Source organism: Trematomus bernacchii, unplaced genomic scaffold (genome assembly GCF_902827165.1).
Source record: "Trematomus bernacchii unplaced genomic scaffold, fTreBer1.1, whole genome shotgun sequence".
NCBI lineage: Eukaryota > Metazoa > Chordata > Actinopteri > Perciformes > Nototheniidae > Trematomus > Trematomus bernacchii.
Window position 1 is genome coordinate 2,352,062 of NW_022987708.1, and position 24,626 is coordinate 2,376,687.

The 24,626-nt window shown below is 39.4% G+C and overlaps 1 protein-coding gene across 1 annotated transcript in view; it reads left to right on the plus strand.

The window, feature by feature from the left end:
* The first annotated feature begins 514 nt into the window (after nucleotides 1–514).
* nlgn1 (neuroligin 1) overlaps nucleotides 515–24,626 on the plus strand; it is a 359,580-nt gene continuing 335,468 nt past the window's right edge. Inside the window, exon 1 of the mRNA XM_034140692.1 lies at nucleotides 515–955. The gene's annotated coding sequence lies outside the window, so the exon portion shown is untranslated. The remainder of the gene's footprint in view (nucleotides 956–24,626) is intronic.

Below are 24,626 nucleotides of genomic sequence, written 5' to 3' on the forward strand. Positions count from 1 at the left end.
ACGACGTATTTTGTTTTTAATCTAATCTACTTTCTCCTGAAAAAGGCAACCGTCTTGTTGCTTTCTCCTTTATTTCTCATGTCTTTTTTTTAACCAATATATAAATAAAGCCCTTGTAATTTGTTCTCAATCATTATTGTCCGTAAGTAATTTTCCATTTATTTCATATGTTTGTAATTATTATACAGCTGTTATTGTTGCTCTAGTTGAAGCACTATACACAGATCTGTATAAATAAAATATATATTTTCACATGACCTATGCATATTCCATCATTTTCCTCCCCTGGAAGGCACACAGATACAAAATAACACTTTCCCATGTATCTTTAAGAGCAGACAGTAGTGAGGGGGGGGGGGGGGCGAACTAATGAGGCTGTGGAGTTCCCTTCAAGGCCGCTAGGCGCGTCTCTGCTCCATGAAAGCGACTGAGAGCTGGAGGAGGGGGGGCGAGGAGAGGGGGAGGCGAGGAGGAGAGAGCAGAGAGAGAGAGAGGACGGTGTTTTATCAGCCAAGTGCAGCCTGGATCGTGAGGAGCGGCGATGGGGGGAAAATTCCTACTCTGGCTTCTTTTTCTCCAAGATCACCGTCATTAACATGTAGCCCGGTGCGCGTGAAAAGGACCCGGAGCGCTCTGTCGGAGAATATCCTTCTTATTATAGTTGTGATTAAAAAACAAGAAAACATTTTGGATTAACAGCGGACTTGATTTTGGACTAATTTCTTTCCGCGCGTGTGTTAATGTTGGACCGCATTCTAACCTGAGTTTCTTCCCTCTGGAGTGGAAAAGTGCGCCAGCGTTATTTCCAGCAACGCTCCAGCGTCGGTATTTTTTTCTGTGTGAGGGGGGCTATTTGGCTTTTGGATGGAATGCACCTTATCCTAACGGGACACAGAGGAATATTGTCTGTGGTGGAGGGGGAAAAAGCAGCGGATCTGGGGATCCTGTCTTAACGGTAAATGCACGTTCACACTTTCATTCTGCATCCAGGCAATACAATAAATTCAGTTTGTGGCTTTCACACTTTGCCAATCTAGCGATACAGTGGGCTCATTTTATCACTTCATGATGGTAATGAAGTTGAGGTAATGAATGTCTTTTTCTCCACATTCTGCTCGGTGGAAGGGTTTAGTGATGCTGCACAGGAGAGAGCAGCAGCAGCTCCTGTGTCTGACACTTTCTCTCACTCTGTTCCGAGCGCATGGACTCACACAGCTGCGCAAAATAGCCGGGTTCCAAAAAAACCTTAAATAAGGCTTTGACCGAAATGGCTGCGTGGTTAATAATTTATCTTTAGAATTAAAACCCTGCTGTAGCAATGTATGAACTATGCATAACTGTCACCGCTCGGCTTGATGTTTTAATAAGCGTTTGTTATCCATTCTCAATCAGTAATGCGCTTTGAAGTATAACATTTGTTTAAATAATACTTAATCGAATTAGCGCGGACCTTCTCTCAGGCTGATTGCTGAGGGTCAGGGTAGAGGGGAGGTGGGGGGGCTGAGGAGAAGGCTGTGCGCGCGTATGGTGAATGGAGTCTCTCTATCCTCCCGATCCAGCAGGAGGAGGGAGGAGGAGGAGGGAGGAGTAAAGTTGCGTCCGTCGGCCGCTGCGGGGGCACCATCACCATATAAAACTGGATGAATGCGGTATTTGTGTATGTGCGCTCCAAGGACTTTTCACAGCAAAAAATGAAGTAGAAAGAGCCTTTTGGATGCTGCGCGACGTGGCCCTGGTAAAGAGAGACGGTCCTTAATGACATCACCCCATCACCTCTCACACCCAGAGATATGGCAAAGGGCTTCTGTAGATGTAGCTCACTTACACAGATGTAAGTCATGGCTCCAGCTACAAAAAAAATGGCCTTGCTCCTGATCAAGTCAGGCAGCTGAAAACCTCAGATCTTTACACATTTTTGTCAGGGATGATGCTGGGGATGCGATGTGCCGATGACCTTTAGTGAAGATTTGTTTGTTCGTAGCACATGTAGAGGCAGCCTTGATGATGTTTCCAGTTGAGTAAAGGGGAAGGGGAAGGGGGGGGCAAGGAAAGGATGGCTCCTGTGGTTCACGCCACTCAGTCCCAGGGGTTCTGATCTACATAGCTCAGCCCTCAAGGAAAACATCTACTCACCGCTCATCATGTCTCCTTCCACTCTCTTCATGTACTGCTCACTCCTCTGGTTTACACACATCCTCCTCTCCTCCTCTCCTCTCCTCCTCTCCTCTCCTCCTCTCCTCTCCTCTCCTACAGATTCTGTACATATGAGGCAGCAGATGGTAAATTATAGATGACTTGTTGACTCATGCAGTAGCCCTGTTTAAATTGAAGTCATGGTATTAACTGTTTGACATTAAGAAATATCAGTTTGACATTGAACTTGATTGGCTGAAGTGGGCATATACCATCACTTTTGTTTAATTATAACAAAACAGTGGTACGCCCAATATAATATGGGTTCCATTTGTGGTGAATACCATGAAATAAGTATTTTATTATTTTCCCAGTGCCACAAAGCATCTACAATGAGGCCTGGGCAGTTGTGTGGGAAAAAAAGCTCCAAAGGTAGAAAAGCTACAGTCACAGTATGAGCCTATGACAGTTTGTCCTACAAGTGTGTCCTAATGCTGAGGCAGCCTACTCCCAAGGACATGTTCTGTAAAGATGCAGCCTTTATAGTTTACACTATTAATGCATTTATATTAACTTGTGGAGTACATTAGGAAATGTCAGTTTAAAATAAAGAGGTTGCCCTTGGCTGGCAATGTGCTGAAGTGGGTATACAGATACAGTTTACTGCTTGTGTTGTAATGACGATTTTTTTTATAAAAGGGGCTACTTGCTAATGGCAAATCATCTTGATGGTAATCTTTGCACGGATGTATCTCCATTTCTATAGTTTCAAATGTTGAGGTTACATTGTCATAAAAAATGGTGTCTAGACTCCCAATAAGGGGCTCAACTAGGCTAGTAACTGTGAGGCGTTCTATAAAAGAGTTCGGGATATTTATTAGAGCAAGACTATATGGTTAACGGAAAATATCCAACCAAGGTTGACTCTCTGTTATCCACATCCCATCATACAACAGGTGAAATAACCAATGACAAATGTGTGCTTTGAATTCAACATACTTTTGGGGCCCTAAAAGCTGAACACACTGCTTTTAAACCTAAAAGTTAATGTCTGAAATCATTTTGGATAAGTCATTGGGAATGTATCCCGTTGGACATATGGTGTATTTCTTTGTGAAGTATAACATCATAGTGTTGCTTCTCCATGGGACAGCTGCTCGATATAGATATGGTGACATACTCAAACTATAAGGTTTCTGGTTTGATCCCAAGCAGGGTTTTGTGCGGTTAAATTAGAGATTGAATAAATTGTGTAGGAGCACTGCAGAAAATACCATATCTTGTTAAGATCTAATTACCCTGGAATCATTGCGACAAAGGAAACAATTAGAATCTTTTAAATATGCATCTTTCTTTACTGAGACAGCAGAAAATAAATTAGGTATTGACAGAGGGTAAAAGTGGTTTCACCAAGCTGATCTATAGTTTGTTTGAGAGGAAAGTGCTTCAGTTTAACACTTTGTTTCCTCCCACATCTTATTGAAAAAAGAAATATGATTCATATGTTGCAGTTAATAAGAGCTTTTCATGGCTAGGACCATAAATAACTTAATCTAACCTCAATGTAAAACCTGGGTGGTTAGGGAATGAGCTGTATCCCTTTAACAGTTAACAAAATAACCTGAAAATAAATGACAATATATTTAGTTTGATGTCTTAACACTAACTGCTAAATGCAATCTGACTCAACAAATTGGGAAAAACATAGACACATTTTTTGAAATCCTGGTACTGTGTGGAATACTTATCCGCTTTGCTCAGGTTGGTGAGAATAGTGCCATGGGAAAAGATAGTTATACAACAAAATTGATTTCATTTCTTTGACAGGTCCTAATGGGGATTCTGACATTCGTGTTGATCAGTTAGAATTATTCAATACATGTGTATTTATGTTTAACTGCCAAGACAGAGTACATTTCACCATTCTTAGAGGACATTTCTGTTATGTAAATCAAATCTTTAAAACATTTTTTGAATTTTCTGATCATTGTGGTTGTTGTTACTGTTTACTGTCTACCATTTGTTGCAGGACAATTAAAATAAATCAAATAATTCTGTACTGGGGGAAATGTCAATGTTATGTCTCAATTCGCACACTTCCCTAACTAAGTACACTGCCAAATTGTGCAATGTAGTCTCAAATTGTTCACGATTGCTGTGACCTCACTGGAAGGGACAATGGCTGCTTGCTAGCCAACAAAGATTGTTCACTGTATAGGTTCATGGTTACATTTCTTTATAAAATTAAAAGTTGTGGATTTTCAACACCACTTTAATGCTATGTTTCTTTAATTGTGTAAAACTACAGAGCCCCTAAGGGACATGAAAAAAAAAAAAAAAGAGAAAAAAAAAAGTCGGGATAAGGGGTTAGTATCTCGTGCGCACGAGAAACTAACCTGTTATCCCGACTTTATTTTTTTTTTTTTTTGAGAAAGTTACCGGTGCGCCAAGGAGGAAGTGGAGCACACAGGAGACAACCATTTCTTTGCAGACTGTTATGTTTATGTGGGGAAATGACAGTGCATACATTATTTGAGATATATTTCGAACTCAGACTTAATTTTAAGGACATTTCGGCCAGGGGTGTAGAGCTATTTGTTTAAGCACCGGATTGGCAAAACAGGAGAGTCTGTAAACCAGTCTGCTTTGATCTATGAATTAATGTCCGTGACTCTCTGAGTAGGCTACCTGCTGCCCGCAGCTGTTTTAAAGGGAAACAAACACTCAGAACACATACACACAGAGCCAGTGGCGGACTGGCCATCGTGACAAATCCCGATGGGCCGGTACCGAAGTGGGCCGGTCGGGCCACTCGGCCCCCTCCAATCGGCCCCCTCCAATCGGGCCACTAGGTCCACCGTTTCCCCGCAGCGAGGCTCCCCCCGTTGACAGTTCACTAGCCCCCCCCCCCCCCGTGGACAGTTTACGGGGGCTGGGCTGTGTGAGATTCCCGGACTGATTTTTAGTCCCAGTCCGCCCATCATGCGCCTTGGTATCTCCTTCATAAAACTAATAAAAGGGGGAGTAATCGGGCAGTTCGATGTGTGTAGAGGTGTGTGTGTGTGTGTGTGTGTGTGTGTGTGTTTGGTGTGTGTGTGTGTGTGTGTGTGTGTGTGTGTGTGTGTGTGTGTGTGTGTGTGTGTGTGTGTGTGTGTGTGTGTGTGTGTGTGTGTGTGTGTGTGTGTGTGTGTGTGTGTGTGTGTGTGTGTGTGTGTGTGTGTGTGTGTGTGTGTTGTGTGTGTGTGTGTGTGTGTTGTGTGTGTGTGTGTGTGTGTACGAGAAACTAACCCGTTATCCCGACTTTTTTTTTTTCTCTCTGTTTTTTTTTTTTCTTTTTTCCATGTCCCTTTAGGGGCTCCGTAGAAAACACCCACATGTACAACTTTTTTTTGTAGTGCTGTCAAAACAACCAGATTTGTTTGATTCGTAGCAAAGATGGGGAATGTTGCTTTCGAGAAGTGTCCAGCATTCCATACTCAACTTTTTGACAATATTTAGTGGACCATCCGGGTGCTGATGGTGCTTTCTGCAATACTTTTGCATTTGGGCACACTTATGCACTAAAACATCAAATGTAAGTACAGAAGTACACAATTTAAGACACAAGAGAAGACTCAAAGATACAGCTTGCAAATTACTTTTTACTTTGGTACCAACCAACTAGTGTTTCAAACCGTCTCATGCATAGAAATCCAAAAACCCAAACCTTCATTGGAACATAATGGAAATATCATTGTAATAATCGCACCATTTAATGAGGACAACAGACGTGTGCATCCTCAAAGGCAATCACACAGATAAGTCTACTTCCTTCAGTCATGCAATTCTCAACCTCACCCTGTGGTTATGAAAAAAGAAAAAGCTTCCTTTTGAATTTGGATAATTTTCAACATGGGGAGCCTATTAACAATAGTGGCAAAAGCAAAAACAAACCCCTTTGAAACAAACCACTGTTATTCTGCCTCTTTGATAGTGATGCTTAAATTATGCTCCAAATTATTTGACAGCGCCTGGCTCATGGTTGGTGCACATTACTGCTCTACTCACACTGTTTCTTTTAATTATCCGAATGTTTTAATTGCATAGAATGAGAATCAAACAAACAACTTGCATGCTTGTTATTTAAAAAAAATGCAAATGAGCTTTTTGGAAGGAAGACAGGCCTTGTCGAATTGTGTGAAAAACAACAGCGAGTTCATTAGAGGTGATCATGTACGTGGGGCAAGAACAGGCATGACTCCACCAACATGCACATACACAATCATTTAGAAATGGAGGATAGGGAGGATGTTGAAATAAAACAGACCCTGGGGTGAAGTGATACCTGCATGTTAACAGTGATGACGGACAGAGGTTATAAGCAAGCAGCAGAGAACGTAAAATATACTATTGTTTGATATTTCAGTATAGGAACCTTGTTTGTCACAAAATTCTGTAGAAAACAATTCCTTGTACTGAAAATCCAGGAGTCCAGGCCGGGGTATTCTTTTTGGTGGGAGGTCTCTGTTGACTGCACTCTGTCTGTTTGCTGACACACTTGTTGAGGCTCCTGGCAACTGTCACCTGCTTTGTAAGAAAGCAACTTCTGTGCTCGCTGATGCCGATTTGTGGAGAATATAAGCAACATAATGTCTGCTGTCATTTTGAGAATCCTCTTGCAGTGAGGATATCGGACATGGCTAGTAGCAGAAGATTAATTTATCATGAGAGGTTTAGTGTCACAATACATACAATTTGCATCTAAGAATCAAATCCATGTTGGAACAATTTATTATCTCTGTCCTGTTTCTGAGAATTTCATCAGTACTGGTTTCAGTGGAGAGTTAAATATTGAAAACCAACTCTTGCTTAAATTGTTTTAATATGAATGCTATGCTCATAAATCAGGGTATATGCAGGAATCCTGAAGTCAAATGTAATACCTTTTAAGACCTTTTTTAAGACCCTTTCCATACATTTTAAGACCTCATCGCCACTTCGAGTTTTAACCGGTTATATTGGCGACACACTTTACCTCACATTTACTATATAGAGTATTGATTGTCCTTCCTCTTTATCTTCCAACCATTTGGACGCAAACTTGCATTTCCCCATAACGATGTTGTTTAACAACCGGCGTAAACGGACCTTCGCGCACTATCAAGCAGTGAGCGTGCGATGTCCTGTTCAGATGACGTCAAATCCAACGGGATGCCATAAATAAACTACAAAGAATCACACTACACTCCTACGCAATGATTAAATTCAGGCAAACTTTAGAATACAACCTCTTTGGACAATTGATATACTTATTGAAAACAAGCTACACAATGTAATACCTTGGAAAATGCCGTTTAATACTTTTTAATACTTTTTAATAGCCTTAATTTTTGCTAAATTGATTTATCAACTTGTAATACTTTTTAAAACCCCGCGGACACCCTGTAAATCCGCTATCATAGTCATGTCCACTGCTTTGTTGAAAGAACACATAGGATATCGGGGCAGATGAGGTTCCTACGGTAGATTGTTGTCCACCAATTGTAAGGTTGATGCTTCCATCCCCAGACCCTGTAGTCAACAAATGTCCTTGGGCAAGATACTGAACATCAAATTGCTCCCGATGTGCCCCAACAGTGTGGGAAGGTCTCCCTGAACAAGTGTATGGCATCCTCTGCCTCTGTATGAATGTGTGTGAATGCTGACTTGTATATGTTAAAGCATTTTGAGGGGTCGCAAAGTCTGTAAAAGCGCTTTAAATCAATTTACATATATCTATAACCCTAACCCTAACCCTAGCCATATGTCCATCTTATGATGTTGGTCAAATCAGACGCTCACATACTCCTATAAAGACAGTGATTGTTGCCTTGCTCCAGATACATTCTTACCTGTATTCCCAACATATAACCCCTACAGAATACCAAGATGGACAACGGGTTCACTCTCTCCCTGCTTATTTCTATTTAGCCCCCTTACCTACTGTAAACCTAACATACATATATGTTTATCTTTTTTTTAAATGTGTATTCTTATTACTTACTACCCTACCCATTTTTCCTACCCTCAAACTAACCTTCCCCTACCCCCTGAATTACCCTCCCTTACTATAATTAATTTGTTCTCGTCTTTTTTCTTTTATAATTGTAATAATTTTGTATTTCTTAACATTTATTTTTAGGCTATATGTTTTGTTATATCCAAAATCAGTCAATTTAAAAATAAATCACAAGATAACCCTAACCCTAACCCAGTTGCCAGTGTTTTAGACTTTTGGGTATTTTCTTTCCCCTAACCTAAACCTAGCCATATGTCCATTTTATGATGTTGGTCAAATCAAGATTAGGGTTAGGGTTAAGGTAAAGTTTTTGTTTCACAAAATGTTCATTCGGAACTGTTAAACTTGTTATTAGGTTAGGGTTACCTGTATTACATAAAAACATACAACTGTGGTTACTCACGGGTTCAGTGATATCTCTATAGGCCGGTGTGTGAGATGGCAGAGTACTCCAGCTTCCTCCTTCAGTCCTTCAGCCTCTCCTGACTCACTGTGCTGAAGTTCTCATTAGATGATTCTTCAAAACATGAATTGCTGTGACCAAATGAAGTGCCAGTGCAGTGAGTGTTTCGAGAGGATATGTAGTACATCTTACTTTAATGGAGGTCTTCTGAGTTTATCTCCATTCTTTGTGTGTTAAATGTGGAAATCGTTCATTACTTACAACAAGTATTTTCTTGGCAATTGTTACAATTGAAGTAGAAAAAGCGATTATGGTCTTGGTAGCAAAGGAAGAAAGTGTTGACATACTTTAGCAAACAAAAGGAGAAGGTCGATGGTTGCATCTACAAAGAAGGGCTTTAGCACCATTTTCTTTCTTTGGAAAAAAATGAATACGCAGTTTATGTTCTTATTTATTTCATTGATAAAACACAAAACTAACAACTAATTCCCAAACCTAGGGCAATGTCTTGATAACTTTCATTTTGTCTGACCAATATGCAATATCACTTTACTTTCACATAGCACACAGAAAAGCAGCACATCGAGATTGTTTTCCAAGATTGAGACAATCATTATGAGATAGTTTCTGATAACTTTTTGGCAACATTGTTTGCCTTGCCCAACTATACCTGAAGCATACTTTAGATTAGCCTTTCTATGAATTATAAAAAGAAAGATCCTTATAATATGGTGTTTTTCATAATCGTCCAAAAAAAGTCAGTTTTGCTTCATTTTATGACAAATAGAACTGCAATGATCAAAAGACCCACAGAAAAGCTACGGCCAACTATTTTGAGAATCTATAAATTGTTAAGAGTAATCTTTTAGTAAAATACTGTTTTCAGCCTGTCGCATATGGAGATTTACAGCTTTTTAGTTTTGCATCACATCAAAGTGAATATCTTTGAGTTTTAACATATCACCTTGGGCTTTGAAAACTGGGATGGACATATTGTTCAAACATTTTAAATGACCAATGGATTCATCAGTGAATCTAGAAATTACCGGCAGAGTTATTTGCAGAACTGCCAAATATACCGTACAAACCAAAAGAAATTGTGTCAAAACTCACAACTTTCTGTCCCTTAGTCGATCAGTTTCCCTTCGTACGAATCATGGCTATAATGCGTTGGCCTGGAGGATTCAGTCATGACGATCCAAGATCATGTTAAGGTGTAATTGAACATTTACAAAGAAAGGCAAACCTAAGCCACATTGTGACAAGTTTGTGAATGAAGTTATGCTTATTATTGGCCTTTTGTCATCTTCTCAAGCTCTTATTGGGTTATCAGAGCATTTGGCTGTAGAGGACCATGTTGAAAGCTATGAATCACTGGCTGCGTTTACACACTTTGTTATTTTTCTCCTCCAAATGTAACCACCACGATTGACCATTTCCATTGACAGATTAGTGCTCAATAACAGGATCTAAAGTCCAGTTTACATGCTCCAGAGTATTACCAAAGGATCATCCCTTTAGGGCGCAGAGGCCACTTTGGAAATTAATTCAGTAATATGATGTGGCGAGTACCATCAGCCCCTTTGTGCATTTCCATTTGAAAGAATATCCAATATACTGAGAGTTGCGGGGAGATGGAGTCCTCGCCCTCCTCTTCTTCTGCGTCTTGTGTCGGTCCCTCAGGGTGTCGCTTTTAAAGCCTTCAAATCTTTTCACACATTTGTGTCGGCTGAAAGCTCACCTGAGGATGGAGCTGGAAAGGACAGACTGTGCTGGCAGGCTGATAGGGCTGTTAAGGTTACATGGCCAGATGAGTGTGTGTGTGTGTGTGTGTGTGTGTGTGTGTGTGTGTGTGTGTGTGTGTGTGTGTGTGTGTGTGTGTGTGTGTGTGTGTGTGTGTGTGTGTGTGTGTGTGTGTGTGTGTGTGTGTGTGTGTGTGTGTGTGTGTGTGTGTGTGTGTGTGTGTGTGTGTGTGTGTGTGTGTGTGTGTGTGGTGTGTGTGTGTGTGTGTGTGTGTGTGTGTGTGTGTTTTGTGTTTACATAGCCGGGGACTGGGACTCTGTATGTGTGTGTGTGTTGATGTGTCTATGTGCAGGCAAGCATTACTTGGACTGGGGGTTCCTGAAAAACAAGACACAAGTGGAGCGAAAATAATGGACTGATCTGCTTCTGCCAGACAAAGTTTACCAGTCTTCTCTTCAGAATCAGAAATCCTTTTTTTACCTTTATACGAAATGTACAGAGTTACAGCAGCAAAGGTACTGTGCAGTTTAAATGAAAAAGGGAAGAGAGTAGACCAAATATATTAAATTGTAAGGCGAGCGCTACACAAATAAGCAAAATCAAATAAGAACAGCATGGTTAAAAATAGGTACCAGTAATTTAAGTGAATATATTAAAGTATTCAAGGAGCTGGTAAAACATTGTAAATAAATTGTACAGTAATAAAGCATATTAAGTATATTGCACGAGTATTGCAGTATTTATATTTTCACTGTTCTCGTAGCTTATATCCATTTGTTTTTAATCAAAGTAGGGTATTTGGAAGACCTCAAGTTATATATTTTCCATAAGATTTATTTGTAAAGGTTTTCTTGGTGCAGTGTTTTAGCCTACATTGCAGTTTTCATGCAGTTTTTTGTCTTTAATGTATTAACCTTTCTGATTTCTGATGACGATACAGAAACACAAGGATTCGATTTTCAGTTTGTTTGATGCCATAGTTTGGCTTTTGCTTCCTGATATGGTACTATTGGCTCTGAATATGCATACAGTAGAAGAATATCAAATACCAGTAAATCAAAAAAATACAATAAAACAAGTGGTTCTACTTTTTTTCATTTTAGAGTAATAGGGCCTCTTTAATGAAATCTATTTTTGAAGTTTTAAAGATATGAGTAGTTACTAAAGCCAATGCTTGAATTTAGAAATACCCACATATTTTATTTAAGATAAGATAAGCTAAGACTTTATTTATCCCGAAGGAAATGATTGTGCCAGTTAAAAAAGATACAATTAACATAATAATTATAGTAACAATAACAAGAATGCAATACTCACAATAATTCTCTATTCTGTAAATCTTACAAATGACTATAACAGATTTATTTTCCTAGTTTAGTTTGATTCCTCAGACTATAATCTCTGTATCTCAGCCCAATATTACAGTCCAGGGCCAAACTTAACTTACCTAATTCCCCCACGATGAATAAAGTATTCTGATTCTCATGAACTCCTTTCAAAAGTGACCACCAGGTCATATACCTGTCCTTTTCCCACAACAGAAAATCGAGAGGCAATTTAGAAATTCACAGCTTTTAAAACGATGATTAAAAAGTAATGAAAGCAAAATCCGAACGGAAGGCAATATGATTGGCTGCTACACTCCCACCACAGCCTCTGGCCTCTTTAGACTCCCGTGCTACTTTGTACTTCTAAACCTATACAATTCAGAGAGTAATCGTGTACTTTTAATCCAGTACATTTATTTAATACCTTTAGTTACTTTTCAGATATAGATTAATGATTAACAATATGATCATCACTTAAATCAGACTTTAGTTTCACCTGGAGTCAAATCGACAAGCTACCTTGCAGTATACAAAGTATTTCAAATGATCAATCATATATTTATAATCAAGACATATAATATGTATTTTTCTGAAAAGGGCCGATCTGCATAATGAGTACTTTTACTTTTGGTACTTTAAGTTTATTCTGATGCTAGTACTTTTCTACTTAAACTTTAGTAACATTTTGATTGCAGGACTTTTACTTGCAACAGAGTATTCCTACACTCTGGTACTTCTGCTTTTACTTAAGTACAAGACCTGAGTACTTTTCCCTCCTCTGGACGGTTGCGGAACAAGATTAAATGATCCAACCTGCCCAGCATCCCTTGAGATTGGACTGTGTAAATGAGTGTACTTTTACGGTTGGTTGTGTGTGTGAGAGGTTTCTGGAGGCAGCTCAGTACTTGCCTGTTGTCCTGAAGGGATCCATCTCACGCTGAGCCAGTGTGGTGGCAAGGAAATCCGGTTTCATGCCAGCCCACCGCTCCCCCGTTGACCCTCCTGGCAACGAGGCGCTAACTGTCTGCCAGGTGAACCAACCGGGGGAAGAGAGACGCTGGCGCCTCCACCTCCCACACAGATAACCCCGCTCGCTCTCACTTTATCCATGCTACGCTACTCGCGGCGCGGGCCTGCTCAGTATGGACGCCTACTGACAAGACTGTGACTGAGAGGAAATATCCACGCATTGATTCTGCTCACTGGAGATGATGGAATCCAATATAGTGCAGGCAGAGCGACGCTTAATGCACTCATCCTTCGTGTGGGGTTAGGAGTGTGTATGTGTGTATGTGTGTGTGTGTGTGCGTGTGCGTGCGTGCGTGTGTGTGTGTTATCAAAGCTGGTAAAGGTGCAGAGCTAGTTTTAATGACTTTGTATACTGCAGGGCAGCTTGTGAATTTACTCCAGGTGGAACTAAAGTCTGATTTAAGAGTTGATTATATTTCACATCATTAATCCAAATCAACTCACTTAACGTATACAATACATGCAGTGGATCTCAAAATTGTACTTTAGTAGTGAAATTGAGTAACTGTACTTTGTTACTTTACACCACTGGTCCCAGTAATATAAGCTTAAATGGTTGACTCGTGTCTTGTTTTCATTTCTCAACTTTGATTTTACCGGAGTACTTTGAGCTTTCATACTATGATCCGTGAGACAAGGACAGGAGGAATGAGATGGAGGAAGAGGAGCAGCACAGGATGGGGAAAGTGAGCCGACACGTCCTCTTATTACTCACATAGCATGTGTGTTTGCACTGGAGGGGGCTTTGTGTGTGTGTGCCTCTATGCTGGAGTTTAACTCGTTGGAGCCAAGGGCAAATGGTAAAATGATGCAGACTGACAGGCTGCTGCGTTCTCTGGTCACCAGCCTGAACAACAGTCAGTCAGCTGCCACCAGCAGGCATCCTTTCAGACAGCTAGTCAGCGTGCAGACACAGTACATGTGAAACAATGGGCACAAAGGCAACTATTGGACAAGAGACAGGTCCTACGAGGGTTCATAGCTTATGTTGTTTACTTTTATTATAAGAAAGTTCGGTAACACTTTATATTAAGGTACACAAATTAACCATCAACTAGTTGTTAATTAACATGCATATTAGCAGTATATTGGCTCTTTGTTAGTCATTATAAAACACTTAGTAATGCCTTATTCTACATGACCATATTCTACAAGTAATAAGCCATTAGTTGAGAGTTTTTCCTCAATAGCCCTCTAATTAGTGCTTATTTATTGCAAGTAAGGAAGTTGTTGTACATGAGTTTTGGTCTTAATATGCGCTGCTCAATATGGGCCTAATAAGGCAGTAGTACCACAAGAATAGTAATTCTCCCATAATAACACTTAACAAATATGATCTATTCTTATGTAACAAGACATGAAACTATAAGTGTTAATTGTGTCAAAATAACTCAAAATTAGGTATTTATATCTAAGAATCTTTTTTGGGGTATTGACAGTTCAGCTACCAATAGCAAGGTGATATTGACCTGTATGTTTCATATTTGTACATTTGTATTTTTGTAAAATTTGTACTGAAGGTTAGACAGGAAACCAGCTACAGGAAGTAGGAGAAAGTGAACTGAATAGCATGGCAGTAGACTGCTACTAATTTCCCCTATGCAACCTGAAGAGTAAAAGGGTCAAGTCCGTCAGAAAGCAATGACTGTAAGGATTAGTAACATGTATTGTGTTTATGTGATGACATGTGGAGATGTTTAAACTCAATGAGAAAATGCGTTAGCATTCGCGCTAGCATTTGCATTAGCATTAGCATACACGGTAGCGTTAGCATACATGCTAGCGTTAGCCATACTAGCCTGTATACATGCTTATTGCACAGCTAGCATTAGCTATATTTACCTTGTGTACACTTAGCGGTCCTATGTGTTAATCTGTGTATGTTACACTTGCATGTATGAGATCATTAAGTGCCTTGTAACTTCTGTTTTATAGTTTCACTCCGTTTGAATGTCAGTGGACTGCAAATAAGTCAATAAAGGAGCATGGCTGCTCATTCCCTGGCTCTCAAAAGAGTTTGGCTGGCTGTTTAATCTATGTTCACACTGAGACAGTAAAACATAGAGAGAACAGTACACCTAGTGTGTAAGTACATACGAGCAGGTCACACAGTATGATCACAAATACATAAACTCTGTTAAAAATCTGTTTTTATTAAAAAGCACAGGCTGCATGTGTTCTCATCCTTGGAGAAACTTAACATGTTTTGGTATGTGTCTGAATCTCTCTTCAGTGGTTCATTAATAAAACATGTGCCTACTTTGTTCATGTACTGTTGAGGTACATTTCAGTAGTTGTGTGCTATAATGTATTTACAAAGTGTGAAGAGGAGGCAACTTTAGAATAGGGAACCTGTTCAGGTCAATTAGAGTCAAACTAATAGCTTATTGGTTATGAACAAGACTTCACTTTAAAATAGGGAACATATTCTTAGATAGAAATACCTAATTAGAGTCAAACTACTAGCTTATTGGTTATGAACAATCCTTCACTTTAAAATAGGGAACATATTCTTAGATAGAAATACCTAATTAGAGTCAAACTACTAGCTTATTGGTTATGAACAAGACTTCACTTTAAAATAGGGAACATGTTCTTAGATATAAATACCTAATTTTAAGTTATTTAGACTTAATTAACACTTATAGTTTCATGTCTTGTTACATAAGAATAGATCATATTTGTTAAGTGTTATTATGGGAGAATTACTATTCTTGTGGTACTACTGCCTTATTAGGCCCATATTGAGCAGAGCATATTAAGACCAAAACTCATGTACAACAACTTCCTTACTTGCAATAAATAAGCACTAATTAGAGGGTTATTGAGGAAAAACTCTCAAATAATGGCTTATTACTTGTAGAATATGGTCATGTAGAATAAGGCATTAATAAGTGTTTTATAATGACTATTAAAGAGCCAATATACTGCTAATATGCATGTTAATTAACAACTAGTTGATGGTTAATTTGTTTACCTTAATATAAAGTGTTACCGGAAGTTCATATGTATTACCTTCACCAGATTCCTTAAAGGGGACCTATCATGCAAAATGCACTTTTGTACGTCTTTTATACATGAATATGTGTCCCCGGTGTTCCAGGGAACTCACCAAGTGTCTGAAAACACAACCCTCTCTATTTTCCTCCATACCCAAATCTCTAAAAAAGGGGCTGCAACGGATCTGATAAAAACTGATCCAGATTTGAACACTTCTATTACGTCACAGAAGTGGCGCTACGGCTATTGGGCCAACTCTCCACCTATCAGGGGAATGTGGGGTTGGGCCACGGCCGGCCATTGCCGCTCGAAAGCGCTGGAGACGCTGTAGTACATATGCCAGGCCTGTAAGTGGCGCTGTAGGCTTTTTTTCTCCCTCCCCGAGGCAAGCGTTTGCTCCCGCTGCTTTAATTCAATGCAATCCCTCCCCGTCGAGGCAAGCACTGTAATTCTCTCCGGTTAGTCCACCAGCAGATGACAAACACCCACCTCTCCGCCTCTTCCAAGGAACGAGGGGACCGTGCGGCAGAGTTTCAGTTTCAGTTTCTTTCGCCGGTCAAGATGTCCGTTAAAGTTGAAATCTTCCGGACAAAATGAGAAAAGTGCCGGTCAAAGGTCTTCTTTGTTATTTATTGAGCTTTAAAACAAATGAATAACGACTCTATATAATAAAACACGGAGGACGGAGATATTTTTTTCTCTCCCTCTTGACCCTCTCCTGCAGGGGGGCGTGGTCAGCTGCAGCTCACAAAATCAGACCCGTAGACAGCAAACAGCACATAGATCGAAATGAGGCATGGCTAAAATGCATGATCTGTTTGGTATTTTGAAAACAGAAACGTATAAATATACCGTATATAGGTATGGCCCTACAATATATCATTTAAATATAGCATGATAGGTCCACTTTAAGTATTACGTAAAAAAAAAAGAGAACAAAAGTGAAAAATAAATTTAAATTAAATGTTTAAAATTAGGCTGAAATGAGACAGATTAATTCTTAGTATGTATCCAGGATTAATTATGCTGGAAGCTGAATACTTTTAGTACTCTGTACATGTAAAAGCCCAACTAGGGAAATATTTTGAGAATTATGAATAGCTATAAACTATATTTGTGTAACAGTTGAGTTTCTTGCTTGGTTTTGGAACTGTTTAATTGCATCAAACTAAATAATTAATATTCATATTGGGATTATTGTTTGGTGGGGATGGCATGCAGTGAGTGATGTGACTCCATGCATAGTAACACATGGATTCCTAAAAAATATTTTTGTATCCAATATGGCAATCCAATGACACATTTTCTGATCTGACACTCCTATCAGCAGGATGACATCAAGGCAAGGCAAGGCAAGTTTATTTATATAGCACCTTTCAACACAAGGCAATTCAAAGTGCTTTACAAAAATGAAAGACATTAAGAATATGGCATTTAAAAACAGTCATTAAAAAGCAAAGATAATGAAATAAACATTAAAAGAAAAAAACAAGATCAGTTGTCTGTGCATTCAAAAAACTAAACAATTAACTGTAAGCCAAAAATGTGAATAATCAAAACTGACCTGGAGGAAAACATAAAGTTACATTACATACATATCATTTTAAAAGAGGGAGTTTGAAATACTTGCACATTTCTATTCAAAATAACCTCTTTTACAGCTCTCTATACTTTAAACTATAGTATTTGTATTTTTTTTACTGAACAGTACTTTGTACTTAGTTTTTTGTGTATTTATATCTTATATTGTCTTATAGTGTTTTAAATTATTTTATTCAATATTATTATACTTTTTTATATTTTTAATCAATTATTTGTTGCTCCTTTTCTACAACTTATTCCTTTTACTCTGTTTCGGTATGGATCATTTACATCCAATCAAATCCCTCGTATGTGTAGCCCTACTTGCAAATAAACCTGATACTGATTGATCTGTTTCTGTATATCCATCTGAAGACCCAAAGTCTGATTCAGATAAAACATATCCAAACCATGTGGATTGAGCCATTTGAAACGATCCTTATTATAGGCTACAAAGAATATCACATTACCTGGCTGTGTGTCCCTGTGTGCTGCCTGCCGACCTACCGCTGAGCGACTGGAATACTCTGCTTTACTCCTGTCACAATAAGAGGTTATTGTATGTGGATGGCTGTCGTGCCACACCGTATGTTTCTGAGGGACACATAAACACACTCTTCACTTTAATATGTTGCCTTTAGCCACAGTAACTCCACACTTTTTTATTTTATGTCGCTTGAACAGTTTTGACCTGGAGCTGTGCACTGACAGTCATTCCAGCCAAGATGAGTTGTATTGTGCTTCTTCCCTTATTATATATTATTATGATATCTCCTTTGTGGCCCTGTTGTTCTGTGAATGTTCTGCAATGTACTCCCATACTATGTGTCCCTGACATTGATCAATATAGTACCTTAGGCAGACAGATGTTGTGTTTCTGAAAGGCCCTGTTACCATGGCATTTGCCTCTGCATGTACTTTATAGAATTCAGATTTTTTGAGATGTAGGGTTAGGGGTTAGGTTTGACGCCGCTGTGTCAGTTAGATCAAATAGAAAACAGTAAAAAAGTCAATAAAGACCGAAAGGGGGCTGTGCATTAATTGTTCCAATGGCCAATTATTCCAAAAACCCCAATAGTCTTAAAATGTATGGATAAAGCTAATTATTACTACTTATTTTTCTCTGTTAAACAAGGACCATTAATACAAATACATTAATCTAAAATAAGAGAGATGATTAATACCAGATTTAGCTAATAGCTCATTTCCATATGTAGTCCATACGCAGGTACATCAATAATAATCAACAGATACTAAAACATGGCAACATTTATATCACAGTAACAATTATAAAAGATCAATAACATATAGATATCAGAATTATAAATAATTTCATTGTCTTGCAGCAGGGAAATGTATGACCAGCACTTTAACAGCATCACCATAGTATTACAATTCATCATCAACTAAAAACTCAAAATACAGTTATAGTAATGATTGCAGGACTAGTTGCTTAATATACTGTAAATGTTTTTGCTCTATGGAATAAAGATTGAAATAATACACGTTTCCACCACATTGGCTAATTATAATGCACAAAAGTCATTGGCTAGTAATCATTGCTTTTGTTGGTTTGGTCTATTCACTCTGACATTAGTTTGAATAAGTGTTAAGGTAAGAATATCAGCGGCATTCCAACCAGAGGCAAAGCATGGTGGGCCAATGTCATGGCTGCAGGGACAGTGGGGTATTTTCAGAGCAATGGGCTTTCAGAACAAGGCGTTTGTTTTCGGGATAACAGGCTGTCAGACAAATGGGCTATCGGTCCAATGGGACATTTTCGGATGATTGGGGTTTCGGAATAATGGGCCATTGGAACAATGGCATGGCAGCGACTACAGTTTCTAAGAGCCAAAAGCATCTTGCACTCTTGAGGAGTCTGTAGTTGGATTATTGAAGCCTGGTAAACGTCCCTTTATGGACATGAAGGTATTTGTACCATCGTGATTTGAAACTATTTATAGTGAACTTTGTCAGACGAGTTCATCCTCCTGCCCGCTTTCATTGCTCATCATCTTTCATCTCTGTCTCTTACACACACACACACACGCACGCACGCACGCACGCACGCACGCACGCACGCACGCACGCACGCACGCACGCACGCACGCACGCACGCACGCACGCACACACACACTATACTCGCAGGCTGACTGGTTCCCTTAGACAGGTGAAAGGATGAAGCCGGACTGCCCTGCAAGCTAAGCGCATCCCTCAAACAGTCATAAGCACCTCTTCAATAAATCCCTTTGTGTGTGTGTGTGTGTGTGTGTGTGTGTGTGTGTGTGTGTGTGTGTGTGTGTGTGTGTGTGTGTGTGTGTGTGTGTGTGTGTGTGTGTGTGTGTGTGTGTGTGTGTGTGTGTGTGTGTGTGTGTGTGTGTGTGTGTGTGTGTGTCACAGAGGTGAGATGAGATGCTTAAAATAGGACAGACAAAGGGATGGAGGGCTGACTAAAATGCTGTGATGTTGTGGGGACTTATCCGACGACGGTGGCGAGTGGAGAGATGGATAGAGGGATGATGGGGAATAGAAGGAGGATATGGATGAGACTGAGTGAAGCGCAGGTTGATGGAGTGTTGAGCTGGGTGACTGACTAAGCCATACGTCTCCTCTGAGCCCTTATTCTCAGTCTCTCTTTCCCTCTGTTCTATCCCTCTCTTTAAAATAACACTATGTTCTGTGCGGTGACAAGCCGGGATAAAATGATTGGCCTTTAGTTTTCCCCAGCTGCCCTCTCAGATAATAACTACACCTACTCGCTGCCTCTACATGCTGACTGTACTTTATTAAAGCAATCTCTCAATGCATTATGTTACTGTGCTTTCATATCACTGATCTTACTTGGATGGGTTTGAAACTTACTTAACTTTTTGTGCCATATAGAATAATCTCTGTCTCTCCATCGGAACTCTTTATAACCGTATAATGTAGAGCCGGAAAATGAGCTAGGGAAATGAACATTTCCTCGTGACAAAGGCTCAAATACAAAGAAATGTTTGACCTTTAAATACCCAAATCTTAAAGAATATTTAAAAAGGGGGATGATGAGGGCTTTTTTTTAATAAAACATGCAGCCTTTATGTGACTAGAAATGAGTTTAAGGAGACTGCTGTTTGTGGGCTGGAAAACCAAAAAAATAGCCAAAAGATGCTAATGCCATCATTAACTGTAGCAACCCTTATTTTCTGAAATTGTTTACTTGAGCCTGACCTTCACCTTGCAAAAACTATTTTTAAATAATAAACAAATACATTAAAGGTGGGGTAGGTAAGTTTGAGAAACCGGCTCGAGATACACTTTTTGTTATATTCCATGGAATGCTCTTAACATCCCGATAGCAATGAATATCTTAAGTGCTTTGACAAAAAAAAATGTCATCTGTGGAAGCCGTAGGACTGTAAAAAGCACGACCAATTATTTTAGCCGGCCCGGCTAAAATAACTGGATGGCCTACCTGCCTGTCAGCCTTCCATCTGTGCACAAACTTATCTCGTGCCCTCATTGGTCATGTGCGCGTTCGTGTGTGTTGGAGGAGGGGCTCTGTAAGGAAGTGGCAGATTTTCTCCGGTTGTGTATTTTCAAATTCTAGCGATCTCGAGCCGGTTTCTCAAACTTACCTACCCTACCTTTAATTCTTAATCAGTGAGAAAGTGAGAAATGCATGATAAAGATGATGTTACCCGGTCTATCGAAATCCGTCTATTTTCGCAGTGGCACATTCCGAAATCAACGTGAATTCATGTCAAATACTCGTGTTTTGGTCACTCCGGGTTTCTGTTTGATTTGAAGGTTTATGTTGTATGTATTTTCTTTCCCAACAAACTCAAGCGCCAACTTTCTTCTGCACAACTTTCCCTTATCAGAAAAACAAAACATCCTCGTATTCAAATTTGTTTAATTTTCTAGGTACATTTATATTTAATAGTGCAGCCTTTACATACTCAGGACTTAAGTTAGAATATTATTAAATAAACACATGGTCTTTTACATGATTGACCATATAAGATGTGTAAAGGATACCTTTATTTGTTGTGTTTGGAATTCTGAAAGAGTTAAAGCAGGAATACTGAACTGCCACATTAAAATAATTTAATGTACCACACTATCGCATCAGAGAGTTGTATCTTGTAGAAATGTGTTTGCAGAGAAGTTCACAAGTCTAAAACATACTGCTGATGTTCCATGTGTCTCCCCATGGGTTTAAGTTGTAGATGTGCTACATTTGTTTTGTGTCTCTAAGTGTGTTTCTGAATATATGATGAGGATGCTGTCACTGACTCCACATGCAACATCTGGCTGTTGTCACTGAGCTGTGAGTCAGCTCTGCACGTGGAGGCACCAGAGCACAACTTGCATATGTCATAATTAAAAAACCTGCACCTGGTGAACTGTGACTTTTTCGACTTTTGCCACAAAGCTTGATTACAAACCTTTTGAAAGATGATATACGTCCAGGCTTTTGTTGCTTTACAATGTGCTACAAACCAAAAAATGAACCCACTGTTACATTTGAAGGCCCTCTTATATTAAAGGATTCACAGCTTGAAAGTTATACATTTATTAATATTTCTTAACCCCACTGTTGGCTCCACTGCAAATGGTTCAGAACAGACCTATTAATAATATAGTTTGTAAATGTTTTGCTATAATCTTTTCAGTTTCATAGTATTAAGTCATACTATTTATCATCCTCCCTTTCCTTTTCTCACAAACTAAAGCACAAAACAACTCTTGCTGTGTTTGTGTGGATAAAATCAGCAAACATGCTTATCTTTTGAATTGCCAATAAATACAGGCATTAAATAAACCTGTAAGTGAAGCTGCAAAAATAGACCCCGGCACGTAAAGAGAGTGTAGCTTGGTATATGGCTGCATTTTGAGATGCTTCTGCCCTAGTGACTCACGCACGCACGCACGCACGCATGCACGCTCACACACACACACACACACACACACACACACACACACACACACACACACACACACACACACACACACACACACACACACACACACACACACACACACACACACACACACACACACACACACACACACACACACACACACACACACACACACACACACACACACACACACACACACACACACACACACACACACAGATGGCTGGAACAGATCTGCAACCACACCGGACCGGGTGCTGTGCATGTGCATGTTTAGTATCTCTGGTAAACTTTGATTTGAAAGATTCTTGTAAAAATACTTTTATCCAAAGCTTCTTACAAACACTTCAATACTGTAGTCATGCCTACGAGAGCAATTTTGAGGCTCAGTATCCTGCACAAGGACATTTTGACATTGTCACATCCCCGGTCTAGGCCTAGTCATAATATAAATGCCCAACTCATTACTTTTTCTACTCCCAAGAAAAGGTCAGCGACAAAATGAAAAACTATAATTAGCAGATTTATTATGTTCGAATGTCACAAAAACCACAAACAAAAAGGTTTCTTACATAAAGATCCCTTAACTTTCTATATAAGGAACAAAAACAGGTCCTCTCTCTTCTATTACTGCTTTTAGATGTTCAAGAATTCTAAATGAAAATGTAGAACATATTTTAACAATCCCAATTTCCTCTAATTCAGATTACACAAACAGCACTTACCAAAAGGTCTACGGAAACATAGGAGGAGGAGAAATATCTGACATAGAAATGAAATCATAATGACCAAGGGTCAAAACCACAATATTTCAACATCACTCAAATTATTTATCATTAAGGTTCAGCATACATTGTAAAGCCTTTTTACTATTCATTATATTTGATTTCTTATAGGCTACTATACAGCTTGACGTCAACCTCATCCAAACTGTCAACACATTTATAGAGCGGCATAATATTTGCTATACATAAGCCATACATTGCAACCCCCCCCAATACAGACACTCACATTTACACACACACACATATATACACACACACACACATATATACACACACACTCACGTCACTTTAATAGCCGTCACTGAGCGTCAGTGAAATGGCAGCAGTGCGGCTGCAGGCTGATCTGAGCTCAGTGAACAGCGACTCAGACTGAGGGGATTCAGAGGGGATTTGATACGCCGCTACAGCACTCTGCCACGGCAGGGAGAGAGGGATGGGGAAAAGGTACAAATATATATATGCGCTTAGGGGAGGAGAGCAGGAGGAAATTGGATACGGAGGAAAGAAACTGAGGGAAGAAAAGAAAGGTAGCAGAGAAGGAATAAGGAGGGAAAAGAGAAACGAAAGGAGTCAAGGAAGTAAAAGTGCACATACGACTCAAAGGAGATAAGGATAGAAGTAAAAAATTAGAAGAGAAAAACGATAAGGAAGTCATGGAGAGCCGAGAAAGGAGTAAATACGTGTGTGTGTGGGGGGGGGATGATCTGATTAAAGGTGTAAAAAGGGAGAGGAGTGGAAAGCAGGAGCTGAGAGGATGCAACCAGATGAGATGAACACGTTATTGATCCCTGCAGGGCACAGCAGCAACAGAGATGAGTAAACAAAAAACAGAGGAATACAGATAAGAGAGGACATATGAGGTTTTTTTAAACATGGTCATGTTAAGGAGGAATTCATGAAGAAAATATGCATGGTATGAGCAGCAGGAAATGATGAAATGGTATTATAATTAATATCAGTGAAAGTAATATGAGAGGGTGATAAAAGGAGTAAGATAAGAGTGTGGCTGGTATCCACATTAGAAGTCCACCTAGGGGGAATCGAGGAGAGGATGAAATGATGCAGAGGAGAGAAAAAGAAAACAGACAGAAATGAGGAAGTGCGAGCGAGCGGAGGATGGGAATAAGAGGACAGGGGAGGAAATGGAATGTAGACGCGAGTTGAGGATTGAAGAGGGATTTTCCACTTGGTTACCCGGTCCAGACCACGTGTGAAATTTGCTCTGAACACCCGGTGGCATTCAATCACCAGTCAAGTGAAGCATCGAGTAAATTAATTATATTAGTAGAGAGGGAAGTATGGAAAGAGGGAAAGAAAAATAAGACATTTTTGAGATTTTACTGCAGTTTTCTTTATTTGGTGTGTGTAAAGTACGGTGGCCGACACGTGCAAACGCGCTACAAAGGCCCACATCACTTACATCAGAAGAAACTTGCTGCACTTAAAAAAACTATACAAGTATAAAAACCACTAATGTGCCAAAACCCAACATCCTCACCAACTTGACAACACATGCGCAGCATTTAGAAAACATTCACCAACTTGAAGAAACATTCACAGGGTTTACTAAAGCGATGCATAAAGAATTCGCTCTTTAAAAATAAGTTGGTGAAGATGTTTCTTCATTTGCATGTGTATTTGCACATTTTTGTTTTTATATTTGCATCAATTTTGAATGTA